This window comes from Papilio polytes, unplaced genomic scaffold (assembly GCF_000836215.1).
Source record: "Papilio polytes unplaced genomic scaffold, Ppol_1.0 DF824169.1, whole genome shotgun sequence".
Taxonomy (NCBI): domain Eukaryota; kingdom Metazoa; phylum Arthropoda; class Insecta; order Lepidoptera; family Papilionidae; genus Papilio; species Papilio polytes.
In genome coordinates, this window is record NW_013525035.1 from 427,822 (window position 1) to 446,348 (window position 18,527).

An 18,527-nucleotide genomic window follows, 5' to 3' on the forward strand; every position below is an offset into this window, starting at 1 on the left:
TGAAAATATATAGCCTATAGCGTGACGTAAATGTGGGGCTTATTATTAAAAACAGTTATTCGAAAATATACTGTAATTGCTGACATCTTAGGCAACAAAGAAGTGTGTGTTTACGCTATTATAATAGTATATATTTACCTAATTTGCTCTTTAATAAGTAAATACTCTTTACCTATTTAGTAATGTAAGGTTTTTAGCAATATAAAAAACTCTATATAAAAAATACAATTAGTGAAATCCTAAGCTAGTTTATTTTATTGCACTCGTAGTTGATTAATTTTCATGTCATTTTCATTGGCCGTTGAGAACGTTTTAGTAATATTTTTAATGTTATTCCCATCATTGTCTTTATATTTCATTTGCCTATAAATTATTTTAATCGAAGTCTGGTTATCGAGCTGGTGGGTTTTCAAAAGCAAGTTTACGACTTGGTTACCGATCGTTTATAAATGAACCTTAAGTGTTACAGAATAAGGTTTAAAATAGGCTGTTGTATGATCGCGTGTTTCGGGATTACGAATGGCATTGGTTGGTAGAGAAGTTTAAATCTATTTCAGGCAGTTTAATGTTACTACGAGCTGACAACATGGAATATTGGTCTTGTGTATGTAGTTAGTATAGTAATTTAAGCCATAATTAAATTTACCAATATTTTTGTAAAAAAGAATTAACGTAGTTATTAAGTTTTTAAAATAACTTGCCCTTACTTTTAAATAGCCAGTAAATTACACACTTAGGGCACTTATTCAAGCCCCAAACATACCAAAGGTTATATATTTCTGTAATAAAATACAGTGAACGAAAAAATACATTAATTGTTTAATTGATTCATGCGTTTTTAATATAACTCGCCCTTACTTTCTGTCAATATGAAAGCATCATAGACTTTAGTAGTGTAATGCGTGGTAACGGTAAAGGAATATTAACGCATGCGGGCACTGGTTTCTAATGAATACAAGTACAGCAGGCGTTATAACACACATGAAAAATGGTCTCTCAAACAACACACGCGAAAAAAAAATGAAATTGTGCCTTAAGAATATTCTGAACGCAGATTTAGTAAACTGTTGAAACTTAAAAAACGTTACAACTTATTAGAAAAAACGCATACGTAGACGAACAAACCAATCTTGACACTTTTTATCGACAAATAAGCGATACTTTGACCTTTTGTAAGTCTGACTAAACAGTTTTTTCACGTTACGTCGACCTCTTGTTAGAATTGCAGATACTGTGCTCTCAGGTCGGTGATCCTGTAGACGTGACTGTGATTTCACTATATTATAATAAACTAGCATTTGTCACTAATTTATGGCGTATTTTTTGCTAATTTGTAATCTGTAAAAGTAAATTGAGTTGTTATGAACATTATTTATTTATAATAGAAGCTATATATCATTTTTGTATTGATCAGTTGTAACTGACAGTGTTAACTGAATAGTTCAAATCAGAGTGTCTTTAGGGGTAATTATTTATGTTTGATAATTTAAAACACATTCTTTTGTCACATTTAACATAGAATTAAACCATTTAAAATTAACGAAGAACACTTACTCTCATTGAGATTGAAGAACATACAAACTTACTAACCGAATAAATCTCGCAATCTTACTTCTTACTAATATTGTAAATGCGAAAGTCTAGAAGGATGGATTGTTAGAGTTTGTACCCTAAACGGCTGAACAGATCTGGATGAAATTTGGCATAAATGTAGAGCTTAGTCTGGAAAAACACATAAGTAAGTAGTACTTTAGTTTTTTATCTCCACGCGGACGGGGTCGCGGCTGAAAGCTAGTAACATAATAAATGAATCGATTGTGACACAATTGCTCGCGCCAAATAAGTGCTAATTTAATCGCAAGTGGGTCACAGCTCAAGGGGGGAGCACTGACAGGGGAAGAGGGGGAGCGTCTGTCATTGACAGACATAATTGCTTCACTATTACTGCTCTCAACTGATACGAGCCAGAATTTACGCAATTGACAAAAGATGATCAGTCATTTTATCACCATATTTTCATTGACCGGTTTCGAATCTTGCCATGTACCCCAGTGAGACAGTACGTTTGACTATGGTCTAGTAAACTAGAGGCATATCGGTAATGACCACATGACGGACCAAGTTTCGAATCCCGCCATCGGCCGCCATCATCGGCGGGTCGATGGATATACAGAGCCGATGATTAACACCATCCGTATTATATAGGATCAGTGAGGCCTCCATCAGATAGTTACTGGAAACTACCCAAAGAGACATGTCACCGAACACTGGCACAGATGTGAAAAACTGGCTGCTTAGATGTGTTTGATTTCAAACTAGATAGATGGCGCTATCATCAGTTCCACTAGGGATTTTATTATTTATATAAATATTAATGAATCTATGACTTTAATATAGAAAAGCTGAACTTTGTAATAAAGCTTTTCATAGAGAAGCTTTGAGCTTTTGTATAAAACTTAGATATTTATAAAAGCGTCACTCAAGTTGAGTTTCTGTGTTATAATTATGTTGCGGTTCGGAAATATTTAATATCAGGCATCAGAGAGCGGCCTTAATGGACGGTACAGCTGCGCCCTCTCACGACCTCGATAACCTCCCGGAGCTTTTCTACTGAGCTTTGATGAGCTTTTTTTGTTGGAAATAATGTAAATCACCATTCTTATAATTATTCAAACTCGGAGTTGATTCAACTTTAAGCTATTTTCTGTTTTTTTTTGTGGTATTTTACCAATCGAGTGATGTGCAACAGATATAGTTGGCTAGAGCCAGTGGTAGACCACTGTTAATTATTGTTTGTAGTAAATCTACAATACTTCTTTTATTTAAAAACTATATAACTGATTTTCTTTTCAAAATTAAAGCATTTAAGATTGAATTTCTTTAGTTTTAATGCAGTCATTTCGTTGATGATTATCGTTAAAGAACGATCGTCGGCAAAACGTTTTGTTCGAATTTCTGTTCGTAAAGATTTCTAACCTTTAAACGTTTAAATGCGGATTTGCTTAATTTTCCTTTTATCTATACCTATACTTATATACCATTTTATGATATTATTAAAATTCATTTGTATTTTTCCTAGAAAATAAATAAAACACATGTAAAATCATCTATACTAATATAATAAAGAGGAAAGATTTGTATTTTTATATGTATTGAAATAACTCAAAAACTACTGGACTGAAATTAAAAATTCTTTCACCGTTAGTAAGGTAATTTATCTGTGAGTAACATAGGCTACTTGTATATTTCTTAATTTGACGCGGGCGAAGTCGCTAACAATAGCTAGTAACTAATAACTCTCTGGTTACTTTAAATTTAGTTTAATATAATTTTGTGTTCCAATGTCGGCATTTGCCACAAAGATCAGATGTTTCTTGTATTAAATAAAAAAAAGCTTTAGTTCTCTAAAACGTTTTAGATGAAAAAGCGTAGGCGATTGTTTGTGAGAAATAAAACGTACCAGAAATAATAACAAAACTGCAACAAGCAACAAATGTTCTTCAATATAAAAACATTCTTTGCTTTAAAATACTTTGTTCGAACATTCTTTTGTTATTATCAGATGTTGATTTTAAAACACTTCCGCGTTATCTTAAACAATATATCATTGAACTATTTTTACTCTTGTTCTAGTTATAACAACTGAAACAATTTATCTACATGCAAAATAACATGAAATTTCGGAGTGGTAGAGCCCGCTTTAACACCTTAGCACGAATTGGCCGGCTCGCCCGGTGTAATACCACGACCACACAGAAAACAGGCGTGAAGTGGAAGCAATTCCGCGTTTCGTCTGATGAGTGTGGTGCCGGAGGCCTAATTTTAGTCCCTTTCCCTTTCCACCCTTTTCTTAAGAGAAGGGATGGGAAGGAAAAGTGGATTTGACGGTGGAGGAGACGCATAGGAAGGGTAAATGTCCTCTTTATGTGCGACTCCTCCATCAATTAAGGGTAGGCAACGCATCTGCAATTGCAAATGTCTATGGGCAGCGGTCGCTTTCCATTTCGGTGGATTCAGGTGGCCGCTTGCTCGTTTGCCACCTTATATTATAAAAAAAAAATGTTAACAAGAAAATTTCATCCTTCTTCTTTAACAGATAACTATCATGTTTAAATTGTCCTAACCTTTCCTTAGGGACAAATGAGCAGAGTAGGGGACGCAGAGGAAGGGAAAATATTCTATATCTATTGCGCCTCTATCTATCGACTAGGCACATCTACAAATGCTTATGTCTATGGGCAGTCGCTTCATTTAGCAAATTCAAGTGGTCTCCACCTATATTCTATCAGTTTTAACTAACGATATTTTTTCTTTGTTTCAGGGGACCAAATTACACCAGGAACATAATAGATAAATAATAAATTAAACCAATTCATAATTACTCATGTCTCAATATTTCCAAATCCTAGATTTCGTGGCCAGCAACCTAGTACTATTCAAGACCTAATATAGGGCTAACCTTAGACTGCGAGGTCCACTCTAGGCCCATTAAAATCACAAGGCTTTTTAGCTAATATCTTCAAGTCAAGGTTCTTAAAGACTTTTCGATCTCAAGTTCGCCTTAAGTCCAACTGTAGGGGCTTATTCCTGCTGTAAAACCCGCCCAAAGCCCTGTTTCCAATCCCTTGGTCTACGTCTATAGGGTTTGCAATAATTTATTTTTAATTAGTAATAGTTTTATCTTAATTCCCGACTGCCGATTTGGTGCTAATGGATAAGAACGAATGGAATTGCTGACACGCGCTGTACCTTCGATAGAAAGGGAAAGCTGATCAACGGTAAGACAAAGTTTCCTTGTTGCATACTGACTAATAGTTGTCATGTAGAATGAAATGTTAATTTCTCACATATCAGCGTCAAACTCCTTACAGATGTTTAGTTCCGACATTTTTAATTTGAAGTCGTTTAGTAAATTCCGCTACAACATTTCTGACTGTTTTAATTGTTCGATTCTTCAATTAAAACTGACAGAAATGTCTGTAAGGGGCTTGTTTTACAGTTAATTGCAGCATTCTTTTGTTTATATCAAAATATTTTAGGTTTTAATTTATGTACGGTGACGTCATTACACTCTTTGTTATCCACCAATAAGAGCACGTAACGTTGTCTCCATCGTTTTCTAAAAAAATGAATAGGATGGCAATGGTTTTGATTAAATGTTTTGGTATTCAATGTGATTTATGCTTGGAGTTTATTTGTAAACATTATATGAACGGTATTTTTTTTGTATTTTTTGGCATAAAAATTAAGTTTGTGTGTACAGTAAAATATGTAATTGTTATTGAGTCAAGTCACGCGCTCGAAGTTGTCGAAGTAATTGTTACAAGTTATAAATTTAATCACCGTATAAAAATCTAAACTAAACTTGTCAATATTCGTGTATTTCGACCATTTAGGTTTGCTGTAAAAATGTTAAACATTTACTTATCGTATTTCATCTATACTATTATAATAAAGCGTAAACACACACTTCTTTGTTGCCGAAGATGTCAGTAATTACAGCATATTTTTGAATAATCCTTTTTTTAATAAAAAGCTCTACGCTTAGGTCATGCTTTAGGCTATATATTTTCACGCCATTAAACTTTGGGGGTAAATATTTTGGATCAAAATCCTAATGTGGGAAAGAGACCATAAGTTGCTGCCAACATCAAGAAAGAAAGATTGCTAAGATTTGTCATGTCATATCATTTTGACATTTGCTATTAGTAAATTGACACATGTAAACAATAAAACAAAATTTTCATAATTACATGCGGTTGAAGCCGCACGGGAACAGCTAGTAGATAATAAATCCTCCTAAATATATTCAGGTGAATTTCACATGACTTATTAGCATTTTAAAACACGACACGTGAAATGAGATAATCTGGTAATAAACTATTATTCGATTAGCGTTGGAAAGATTTATAGGATAGATTTATTGCTTTGCGTTTGTTTATACAAGTTGAACGTGGAATCGGCAATTATAATTCTAGTGGGAAATGCTTAGCTGTATTTTGTAGTATATTAATTAGGATACATAGTTTAAGCGGATATATAGGAGCGTCAGTGGCACTTGACTTGTAATCTAGAGGTCTTGAGTTCGAATCCCGCTGTACCAATGTGATTTTCGAATTTTCGAATTTTTATATGTACATAATTTACCCGTCGTTCTTGCGGTGAAGGAAAACATCGTGATGCCTGCACATGTCGGCGAAGAAATTCAAAGATATGTGTAAGTCAACCCACCCGTACTTGGCAAGCGTGGTTGACTATGGCCTAGTCAGCGCATACTTAGGGTAGGCTCCAAGCCCCTCGGTGGGGATATATAGTGAGCTGGTGATGATGATGATGATATACTTGTAGTTTAAGAGCGGGCGGCACACCTTTGATTAAACTATCGACAACAGTTGTGCGATACTTTAGATTGTCGATTGTTTCGCTGCAAAATCAACTGTTTAGTTCCACAAAAATGAAACAGTTGTGCAATAGTTTAGTCAAAGGCGTACGCGCGTTATTATAGTTTTATAATAACTAATAGCTGTTCTCGTGCGGCTTCATCCGCATGAAATTATGAAAATTTTATTTTATTGTTTACATTTGTCAAATTATAAATAGCAAATGTCATAATGACATGACAAACCTTAGCAATCTTGCTTCCTTGATGTTGGCAGCAACTTATGGTCTCCTTCCCACATTAGGGTTTTTATCCAAAATATCTACCTCTAAGTGTAATAGCGAGAAAATATATATATAAAAGCGTATCTAAGTGTAGGGCTTTTTATTAAAAAAAATGATTATTCAAAAATATGCTGACATCTTAGGCACCAAAGAAGTGTGTGTTTACGCTTTATTATAATAATATAGATTATAAATAAATACTTCATTCGTCCTTTATATTATACTTGAAATTACAGAACCGATTCGAAAAAAAGCTTTTTATATGACAGAAAAGATAAAGGAAAGAAAATGAATTCTTTTTGAAGCTGGGGTAAATCGCTGTTCTGCTATAAAATACAACTTCCGCAAGAACGAGAGTTAAACTCAGCGTGTAGCACGTGGTGAATTAAATCCACAATAAAACAGCAGTTAGGCATTCCTTAGCCACGCCAGCGGGCACACGCGAGCAAATTTCATTTAACCATTACGACATACCGTACGCTTGTTAAAACATCATTCACTTCGGTGTATTTCTAATATTTTAAACGTTATAATTCTTAGGAATCAGCGAGTTCTGAACTTGTATGTACCGTGGATGAAAGTGTGTTAAGTCTGGAATAGCTACCAATTCTCTAACATTAGAATACTAAGGACCTTTCCCACTATTGGTTGATAGAGTCTCAGATTGCTTAAAAATGACGTCACTGTTCTGACAGAGAAGGGAAACAAAATCCGATATTTCTATCACATATTTTACACGTTGCATTGTCATCAGACAATTTACAGACAGGCCCTTAATCTAAAACCTTTATGGGATCGATATTATTGATTACTGGATAATATTTCTATGGAAAACTTCCCAGAGTTGTCAGTACAATGTCAATAAGGTTTCTTTAAGTGTCCTGAAATACAAAACTATTTAAAGGTCAAAAAGGTCATAACTTTAACTGTCTATTTTAGTTCTTAATTTGTTTCTTAACGAGCTTAGGCCGATGTTAAGGATGTTCATTATTCATAAAGTGACGTAAGTGAGAGCAATAAGTGTCGGACGTTGACGGCAGGGGGCGCTGGGGGGTCGCTAGCGCAGGGGTGGGGGAGGGTGTTGTGAATACAAAAACATCCAAATATTAGGCTACAATTCTTCACGTACTTCCTTGTTAAATATAGCTAACCTGGGATTACGAATTAAATTTTAAACGCGATTTTGAAAGCTACTGTTTAATATATAGGTGTCATTTTTACATGACAATGCAAGTACGATTCCTTATTCCGTATTCCTCTACATTTTTAATTTATTCCCTTTTAAACACTGTAAAAGCATCCTTTACTCTACTGTTATAAAGGTCGTAAAATCATTACCAACTTTTTACTATACAGGATGGTAAGTCATGGATCAAACGAAAATAGGGGATAGGTGAGGTCGTCTAAAAAATGCTCCAACTATCGCTTCCTACAATCAATTCTGGAGCTCCAGAGAAGTTTATTTTCTGATTTTTTTTAAATAAAATTGTCGATATTCGAAAAAACAAACATACTGTATTTTTTTTTAAGTCCTTACGTCAAAAGCACATATAGCTCGCGTGACTTACAACTATCTCAGACTATAGTGTTTCGGTACAATTTGTTTTTGATATACCACGTGGTAGTCACTTCCGTTAGCTTTATACTGCTCTGTCACGCAATGGGTAACATTTAGTAAATAAGTTATATATAAGCGTTGTATTACGTTTAAGTGAAATATTACGTTTTTTTATACAAATAGTCACTAAAGTAACCCGTATTAGTTAACACGCTTACTGAGTAACAGGCCGATATCGGCCTACTACGTCATGCCGATATCGGCCTGTTACTTAAGCTGATGCGGACGCAGAAAACTATGTCCCTCTCGATAGTTCGAAACAATTATCCGAGGTGTACACATTATGTTTCAAAGTTATAGTAATTTAATTTATCGTAATGCTGGTGGGTCTAGAAAGACCTGCCACACGGCGGAAATATCATTGGGGGCTCATTTAGGCCCGACGCTGCGTCAGATAAACAATTATGATTTTACTTCCCGCTGTAAGTGTTAAGCGAGACCATGTTTTCCAAACCAGAGACCGGTTTCTGAGCTACATTTAACCATTCGTTAGTTTTTGGTTCAATAACTTAATGAAATGAGTTTGTGAACTACTTAACTTAAATTTTACTCTATTGAAACTTAAGACTAACATTAATGAATTTACTTGTAGTATTAACATATAAAAATTAAACTTTTTTCGAAAGGTCAACTGAAGCCATAATACATAATTAAGTTAAGAAACTTTAAAGCTTGTTGAACTTTAAAAGTAACAACAAATCAGCTTTAAAAAAGTTGCTCGTATAAACTGACATAAATCAATTACAAAGGAGGAAAATTAAAGCAAAGTTTATTAAGGAAAATGCCAATAAATCTGAAGTTGTTAGCTCCGAGTATTTTGGCGGAAAGATCGTAAAACCCGAAGACTTTTTTATCATAAGAATAATGTGAAATTTCGACGCAAAAACTACCGTTAATATGTTCGTATCGTACTTATATTATAAATGCGAAAGTATGGATGTATTGATGTATATTTGTCACTACCTATCTCTAAAATAACTTAACATTTCATCATCATCATCATCATCATCATCATCATCATCATCTCCTTATCCTACTCCCGTAGGGTCGGCGCAACAGGTTTTTGTCCTCCACATAACTCTATCATACGTCATCTCAGTCATCACTCCCTTTTTGATCATGTCACGTTTCACACGATCCATCCATCTCTTTCTAGGTCTACCTCTACCGATGTACCCTTCCACACTAATAACTAACGTTCTCCTCGTAACATGCGATTCATCCCTCCTCATAACATGCCCATACCATGCTAACCTTTTACTCCTAACCTTCTCTACTATTCTTTACTTCTCTACTTTCTTGATTAAAAACACAGATTTAGGACATAGTCTGAAAGAATATATAGGCTACGTAATACTTTTTTGATTACCCGCGGAAATTGGTCAATTTTAAGAATAAACTCTCGAAAATGTATTAACAAAGCTCCTTCAAATCTCCTTCACTATAAATTTAAATCAATAAATAACTTTTTTTTAAATCAAATATGTTATGTTAATCTAAAACATATGTTTTGCAAAATGACAAAATATTTTCTTTCAAGCAAATGAAAGAAGATTTATTTTATTTTATTTTGATCCCGTAGACCGGAACACTTTACAACTTCCCGGACCGTAATGTTTCATATATATGTTAGATAGTCTACAAGGAAATATATAAATTCATATCTTTCATCGAGTGAGATATCAAATGATACTCTCTTGATTTGCTTGTGATCTTTTTTATAATAATGCGAAGAACTTCGATCAATAGCTGTCGAAGTTTTCGCTAAACAGTTCAACTAAGAGCCCATTGTAAAAAAATGTTATAGAGACCTCACGCATTGTGGAGGTTCTTTTCTCTGTACTGACAACTGGTTTCTTGAGTCGTCTATACTAATATTATAAAGAGGAAAGATTTGTGTTTTTATATTGAAATAACTCAAAAACTATTACTATAATTCTTTCATCATCAAAAAGCTGCGTTTTTACTATTTTTATAATTTCACATTGACGAAGTCGCGAGCAACAGCTAGTGATGGAATTTAATATATCAGTTGTCATTCGAACGTTATTTTATTAATTACAGGAAGAGTTTTCTTAAAAGTTAAGAAGTTATTTTAATAATGGGCCATTTATTTTTTATCTGCAATGAAAATTCAGCAGACAAGTACATTGTGCGTCGTAAACCGCGCAAACTGGTACAAAGAAAACGTTTAAAGAACGACCGAATCGAAACTGATCATGTAAATATCGTTTGAAGTCGTAATCGTTTGTTTCTGAGTGGCGTTTGTTTGAATGGTAACAAAATTAGGTCATTGTAAATCTTTTTGATAGACTGGAAGGCAATTGTAGATCATCAACTTGCCCTAAGGCACAGTATGTGCTCTTCCATACATTTAGCCGTCATATCTGAATTCACTCCCTTAAGCATATCCTCTTTCACACAATCCATCCATACTTTCTTCGGTCTTCCTCTTCCTTTGTAACCATCAACATTCGTGATTAATTATGGATTATAGCCTAATTCAAAGATTCTCTATGTTCCTCGCAGATAATTTTCAGTTTTAATGATTGATAAATCCTTTATACTTTGTTTTTTCTTTAGCGAACTCTCAATGAAAACCGACAGGTTTTTCGTAAACCGCAAAGGTCCTATATGAACCCTTTTAGGATCTACTAGAACCCTTTTAGGTTATTATAATATTTAGTAATATTACTAATGTTATAAATGCGAAAGTTTAGATGGATGGATGTCTGTAAGAGTTTGTAGCCTAAACTGCTGAAGGGATCTCAAAGAAATTTGACATAAATGTAGAGGATGGTCTGGAAGGACACAGGCTACTTACTTTTTTTTTAATAAAGCAGCTAGTCTGTTATTTACCGATAGTAACAAATTATTTAATCGTTTTATGTTCTGTCCGATTCTACAATTGATCTACGAAATGCCCTTATACTTTATGCATAGACTGATTTGTAATAGTGCGGGTAGTCAAGAGCGGGCATTAGCTCGCTGACGTCACTCACACGTCATAGTTACGTCAGGGATAGCAATTAGCGCTCCAATGGATACTCTATAAATAGTTAAATTACTTGTAATAGATAACTACGGTCAGTCTAATGGAAGAGATAATGTCTATCTTACTAATATTACAATGGGCGGATGGATGGAGAATTTATAGTCTAAACTGTAAATTTTTAACAGATGTAGAACGTAGTTGTGCAGAATGTAGTTTGGAATAAAATATAGGCTACTTGCTTTTGTCTTTTTAAAGTTCTGCGCGGACGGAATCGCAGGCAAAAGCTGGTACAATATAATGAAAAGTATTTTTCGATTGTTTTTCTTATTCAATGTTAGATTTTGTATATTTTTCAATACTGTAGGGCTGGGGAGCTGCTTCCTCTTTATAGCTATACTCTACTGTACGCATTAAGCCAGTAGCTGGTATGTCAGCTACTTTTCCGGCATTGTATTCCAGCATTTAACTCAAGTGTAGTCGTCAATCATAAGTTACGCTAACCAGGCTATCGCACAAATCACACGGCATCAAATCTCGTCAGTCAACCTTGACGTATACGTAATAGAAACCGTCTGTACGTCTGTTGAGACTAATTCTGTGTATCCGGCCGTGTGTTTAAAATTTCATCTACTTCGTTTAATGTACGATTAGGTTAATCATGATTTTTATAATACGTTTACTGCGTAACAGGTCGATATCGGCCTGCCGCGGTACTTAAGCTGGTTCAGATGAAGAAAACTGTCCCTCTCGGTAGTGCACAACGATTATCTCCACTTTTTTCCACAAAGTTATAGCAATTTAATCTATCCTAGTGCTAGGGGGTCTAGAAAGACCTGCCACGCACTGGCGGAAATAACATTGGGGGCGCATTTGGCAATAAACACCGATGTAATGCTAACAGGATCATCATCTTCCTGTCGTTAATCTTACGTAGTATCTGTGTCGATTTTCATCCTTCAGAGAGATCTCTTTCTTCCAGTCGTCACTCCCTTCATCATATGATAAAACACATATCTATATCTATGCTTCTATACTATTATAATAAAACGTAAACACACACTTCTTTGTTGCCTAAGATGGCAGCAATTACAGCATATTTTTTAATAATTCATTGTATAATAAAAAGCCCTACACTTACTTCACGCTTTAGGCTATATATTCAGGCCATTAGACTTAGGAGGTAAATATTTTGGATAAAAACCCTAATGTGGGAAAGAGACCATAAGTTGCTGCCAACATCAAGGAAGCAAGGTTGCCATGGTTTGTCATCATGTCATTTGCAATTGATAATTTGACACATGTAAACAATAAAAATTTCACAATTTTAGGCGGATGAAGTCGCACGGGAACAGCTAGTTTTTATATAATAATGTAGGAAAATCTTACCTTATTTATGTGTATATTGCTACGTTTATTGATAGATACCACATGGTCGTATTAGACTGCTAAACTGCTATAACAATAAACATATTAATGTAATTTAGCTTCAACACGCGCCAAACGTAACATAAATTACACTGATTTTAGGTATTGTTTGTTCAAAAAATAATAGAATAACGATACATTTTTAATATCATAAGCTGCCGCCTTATTTCGCCAAAATAACGAAGAAAGCGCTGCTTACAGACATCCATTTGCAATGTTATGTTAAATCGATGGAAGGCTTGCACTGAAAGATTAGTCCCCTCCTCCGCTTAAAACAATTCCTATAATCTATACTAATATAATAAAGCGTAAACATACACTTCTTTGTTGCCTTAGATGTTAACAATTACAGAATACTTTTTAATAATTACTTTTTTTAGATAAAAATCTCTACACTTGCGTCACGCTTTAGGCTATATATTTTCAGGCCATTAGACTTACGAGGTAAATATTTTGGATAAAAACCCTAATGTGGGAAAGAGACCATAAGTTGCTGCCAACGTCAAGGAAGCAAGGTTGCCATGGTTTGTCATCATGTCATTTGCAATTGATAATTTGACATATATAAACAATAAAATAAAATTTTCATAATTTCATGCGGATGAACTCGCACGGAAACAGCTAGTTTCTTTGTAAAAAAAGCATGGAATAAAATTAGGCATTCATTCTTTAATTACTAAAAACTTCAGGTCAATGTACATCCAATTCTTGCATATTTCTCTCAAAAGCAACAATTAGCATAACTTCAGTTTGTTACGAAAACAACAGGCTTTAAATAACCTGTAATACATAACTCATCTGGCTGAGCCGTTCACCTCGGTGGGATAAATGATTCACTGCACGAAACAAATGCATGATTTCTTAAGAGAATTCATATTGTGATCTAACATTTCAACCGATTAACGATATTCTTACTAATATTGTAGCAAGATTTGGTTTCGCCGTTGAGTCGAATACTTTCAGTCATTTCCATACTGTAAAAACCACTATAAATCATAGATTTATAACCTAACAGCTTTTCCATTCGTCCTCGTGGAACTAAAATAGTAATAAAATAGCCTTTGATAGTCGGAGATAGCCTTTTTAATGGAGAAAAAACTTGACATCTGTCCAGTAGTATTTGAGTTATTAAAAATACAAATCTTTAGTATAGAATATGAGTATAGAAGTATAGACCTGCTTTTCCTCGCGACTCCATGCGCGGAATAACAAAAAAAACACAAAGTAGCTGTTCTTCCACACTGCTCATTTCCTCTGAAACTTCCGTCTTTATAATATTAGTAAGAGAGCGCACACGTTAAACTAAACTATCGCACAACTGTTTAGTCGCGCTTTGATTCCTATTAACTTATATGGAGGTGCGCACACTACTCGATTTTTAGTTTTGCAACTAAATATTGAATTGGCCGCGAAACAATCGACAATCGCACAACAGTTATGCGACAGTTTAGTCAAAGGCGCCCGCTCTAAGATAGTTTCACGTCATAGACTTGCGTGCGTTGCTCCAAGCAAATACCGACCATTAATATTAGTAACAATCTGACAGACATTGATATGTGCACGCGAGTTTTCTGAATATTTACTGCTTCAAAAACAGTATTTACGATGAATTATAATTTATATCGGCGATGACAAAATTCTTTAACGTTTTATAATTATACAAAGAAATACTATGTAATAATAGTTTAATAGTATGTAAACAGTTATACTTGTGTTATTAATTGGATAAGTAAAATTAAATTATATAAACTCACTAGCGCCACACAAAGTCAGAAACGAATTATTCTCACTGATCTGCATAAAAAGATTGGTCATTACTTGGGTATCAATGCAATTAGCCTTTGCCCACTGTTCGACATAAGCCTTCCCTAAACCATAAAGCGAACATACATAAAACATGACTGAATATAAATATTTACTAACCAATTGCAGTTCACACACTAAATTAAACGATTGTGATTCACTCTGGCACAAAACAACGATGTATTTATAAACACAGCAATCACATGACGAATGCAATAAAAATCGGGAAACAATTTTCGATCAACTTTTACGATCTTTACAAACTCTACTGCCAATAAACATAATGTCTACAGTGACTAATTGCTTGAATGATGCCAAGATTTCTGTACAACTCTATGTCAAAACGCTCAGAGTATGGTAACCGCATATGATATCTGTGTATGTCTAACAGTGGTGGAGCCCGCTTTAACATCTTCGCACGAATGGGTCGGCTCGCCCCCTGCAATACCACGACCACACACAAGACAGGCGTGAAGTGGAATTCCGCATTTAATCCGACAAGTGTGGTGCCGGAGGCCTAATTTTAGTCCCTTTTTCATTCCACCCTTACCTTAAGAAGTAAGGATGAATTTGACGGCGGAGGAGAAGCATATAAAGGGGAAATATCCTCTTTATGTGCGTTTCCTATCCCGTCGATTAAGGGCAGGTAATCTGCAATTGAGTAAGTCTATGGTTAGCGGTGGCTTCGCCATTTCGGCAGATTCAGGTGGCCGTTTGCTCGTTTGTTTTATAATGTAAAAAAAGTGTCAAAGAAAGGCAATTTTCTTGTTCACTTTTCTTTCAATGCTTATAGAAACATGCCATAAATGTAGCTTGTACTATTTTCATGTATAATATAAACTCGGTTAGTTTAGAGTCCCTTTTTCAAGGACATTTATTTCCTATACATTTAGATGAAATGGTATTTGACGCTCACAATGAAATTAGGTCGACTTCTTTGTGCGATTGTCGATTGTTTCGCAGACAATTCAACTGTTTAGTTGGACAACTAAAAATCGAGTAGTGTGGCCACATATAAGCTGATAGGAATCAAAGCGCGACTAAACAGTTGTGCGATAGTTTTATCAATGGTGTACGCGCTCTAAATATTTCACAAATTACTATTTAAGCAAATAAATTCTAATGTATTTACATTATAACGTACGATCTTCAAGGAATATGAACACAAATCAGCATATAAGTATGTTGTTTGAAGAAATTTTACTACACCATCAAAATTCGCTTCGAAATCGTGGAGTTATAAATACATTTCAGAAAGTTGAGTAATGTTTCAGTACGTTTTAAATCTTACTAAGTTTCATGTACACAAAACTATGATAATTTACGAATGAATAAATGAGAAATATACCTTCTGTACCAGTAAGGCTTTATCCGCATGACATTATAAAAAAAATATTTTTGACCGACTTCCCAAAAGAAGAAGGTACTCAATTCGTCTGCATGTTTTTATGTGTGTTACGGCATAATTCCGCCGCTAGTGGACCGATTTTGATAATTCTTTTTTTATCCGAAAGGTAATGCTTGCAGGTGGGTCCCATTTTTTTTTTGATTTTTGGAGTCAAAGACTACGACGTATTTATATAGTTTATCTCAAAATCGCGTGGGGGTCTATTTCTATATTGAGACAACTCAAAAACTACTGGGTCGATTTCAAAAATTCTTACACCATTAAAAAGCTATGTTATCACTGAGTAACACAGGCTTAATTTCAAGTAGACGAAGTCGCGAGAAACAGCTAGTAACAAGATAAACTCTTCAAATCCAATCATGATTCACAGAGCACAGGTTGAGTAAGTGACCCAATTTGAATATGACTCAATAAAGATTCAACAGCGCGAAAATCATCTCAAATACCGACGCAATGTGTAGTTAAAAACTGTTTAATCCACTCTGATACGAAGCTACATTGAGTTTTCTATCTCAGAAAATAGTTAACAGAACCCAAAAGAGAGAAAGAGATAAATATATAAGGCAGTTTTATTATGGCATTTTGGATTATCAATAAAACGAATTCGCGCGATTTCTGTCATTACATTTTACAACATGGCGGAATGCGCTTTCCCGCCAATATTGACGTTACGCCTAAATTATACTGACATTTCGCGCGTAATCTTACTTCTAACTAATATTATAAATGCGAAAGTTTAGCTAGATGGATGTTTGTTACATTTTGTAGTCTAAGCAGCTGAACGGATCCTGATGAATTTTGGGCATAAACGTAGACGGGTAGTACATTTGTTTTTTTTTTAATTACACGCAGACGGAGTCGCGGGCGAAAGCTAATTAACATAAATAAGTATATACTAAATCATCCATAATGCACTTGCCCTTATTCTATACGGAGGGTCGGCACAGTATGTGCTGCTCTTCCATACATCTCTATCAGCCGTCATATCTGAATCCACTCCTTTCTTAAGCATATCCTCTTTCACACAATCTATCCATACTTTCTTCGGTCTTCCTCTTCCTTTGTAGCCGTCCACATTCAATCAACACTTTCTGGTTTATGTCCCCATCGTTTCGTCGCATAACATGTCCATACCACTCTAACCTTTTGCTTCTCAATTTTAAGTACATACTAAATATTAACTAGTATATGTTTGAACTAAAATGTGTCGAATCATTAACGTTTACCGAGCGCTTGTTCCGTGAAATGTTTTACGTCGGCTCGTTATAATAACGATAGTTCCGCCCTTTGGAAACCTTGTACCTGGGTAATGTTATAAACAACGTGGTTTTTAATCAACGTTAAAACCGTACGTTCTACTTGTAACAACGAGTTATTACTAACACTTAACACTACAGATAGGCCGAAATATTACTCCGTACCCACTTACCTCCCCCTTTAAAGAACAGATGGGAAAGGGATGTAGATTACGTGAAGAAATATACACATTTTTGTGTCCCCTGCTCTCCCTTTAAATCCCCACACATCGTAAATGGTAGGCGATTAACTTTGGTTATTTAATATAAATTGTTTCATAATAAAATAATAATCATAGAATAATAATAATAATAGAGAATAATCATATTACTATTTCAAATTTATATTATCAATGCAAAAGTTAAGATCGATGGATGGATGTTTGTTAGTGTTTGTAGCCTAAACTGCTGAACGGATTATGATGAAATTTGGTACAGATGTAGAGTATAGTCTGGAAGAACACATAGGGTATTCAGTTTTATTTTTTTGATTCCACGCGGACGGAGTAATGTGCGAAAGCTAGAACGTTATAAAGGAACCTTAGTGTAAAATTAGTGTGACATATTAGACCTTAAGGACTGTTTAATTAACAAACGATAGTGCGACACCATTATGCTATTTTTTAATATTTATAATATTCTAGTTAGATTATACGAAAGTTTACATTCCTTTCCGCATTGCCGTCTGATGTCATTAACCTCAACCGAAACGTAAATATATCCTCGCTAATGAATTTAAATTCTCGTAACACAGTAATAAATCTCATTTTTAAATTTCGTTTAACATAAATAAATAAACTGTATCTAAAATTTGCTTTAATTTGACGAGAAATGGCGTTTGAAAAATTATTTACTGAAATGAAAACTGTTATAACAAAACTATTATGAGGAATTTGAAGTTTTCTAAGAAAATAAGGTTCTTGTAGAATTATTTTTTAGCAAGAAAACAACTTCATACATACATAATCTGTATTTTTTATTTGATTTTTGTCAGCAACAACGCGTGGAATTAAAAAAATAAAAGCAAGTAGCCTATGTGTTCTTCCAGACAATGCTCTATGTCTGCCAAATTTCATGGATATCCGTTCACTTGATACTTACAAACATCCATACTTACTTTCGCATTTATAATATTAGTAACTAGTACTACAATAAAAATATTTTTATTTTATTTGATAGAAATAAAACGGTAAAGTAACATTAAAATACTCATATATTTTTATGATGTCCCCATTTACGACGTTGACAAATATTTCATAGCAATGTCAAGAACATAGAGAAATAGTCATTGGCCTCCAAGATAAATATAACTAGATTTAA

At 34.4% G+C, this 18,527-nt stretch overlaps 1 protein-coding gene across 1 annotated transcript in view; it reads left to right on the top strand.

Moving 5' to 3' along the window:
- The window catches only part of LOC106111443 (muscle calcium channel subunit alpha-1-like), a 62,344-nt gene that overhangs the window by 12,906 nt on the left and 30,911 nt on the right, over positions 1-18,527 (top strand). Inside the window, exon 2 of the mRNA XM_013293538.1 lies at positions 4,322-4,778. The gene's annotated coding sequence lies outside the window, so the exon portion shown is untranslated. The remainder of the gene's footprint in view (positions 1-4,321; positions 4,779-18,527) is intronic.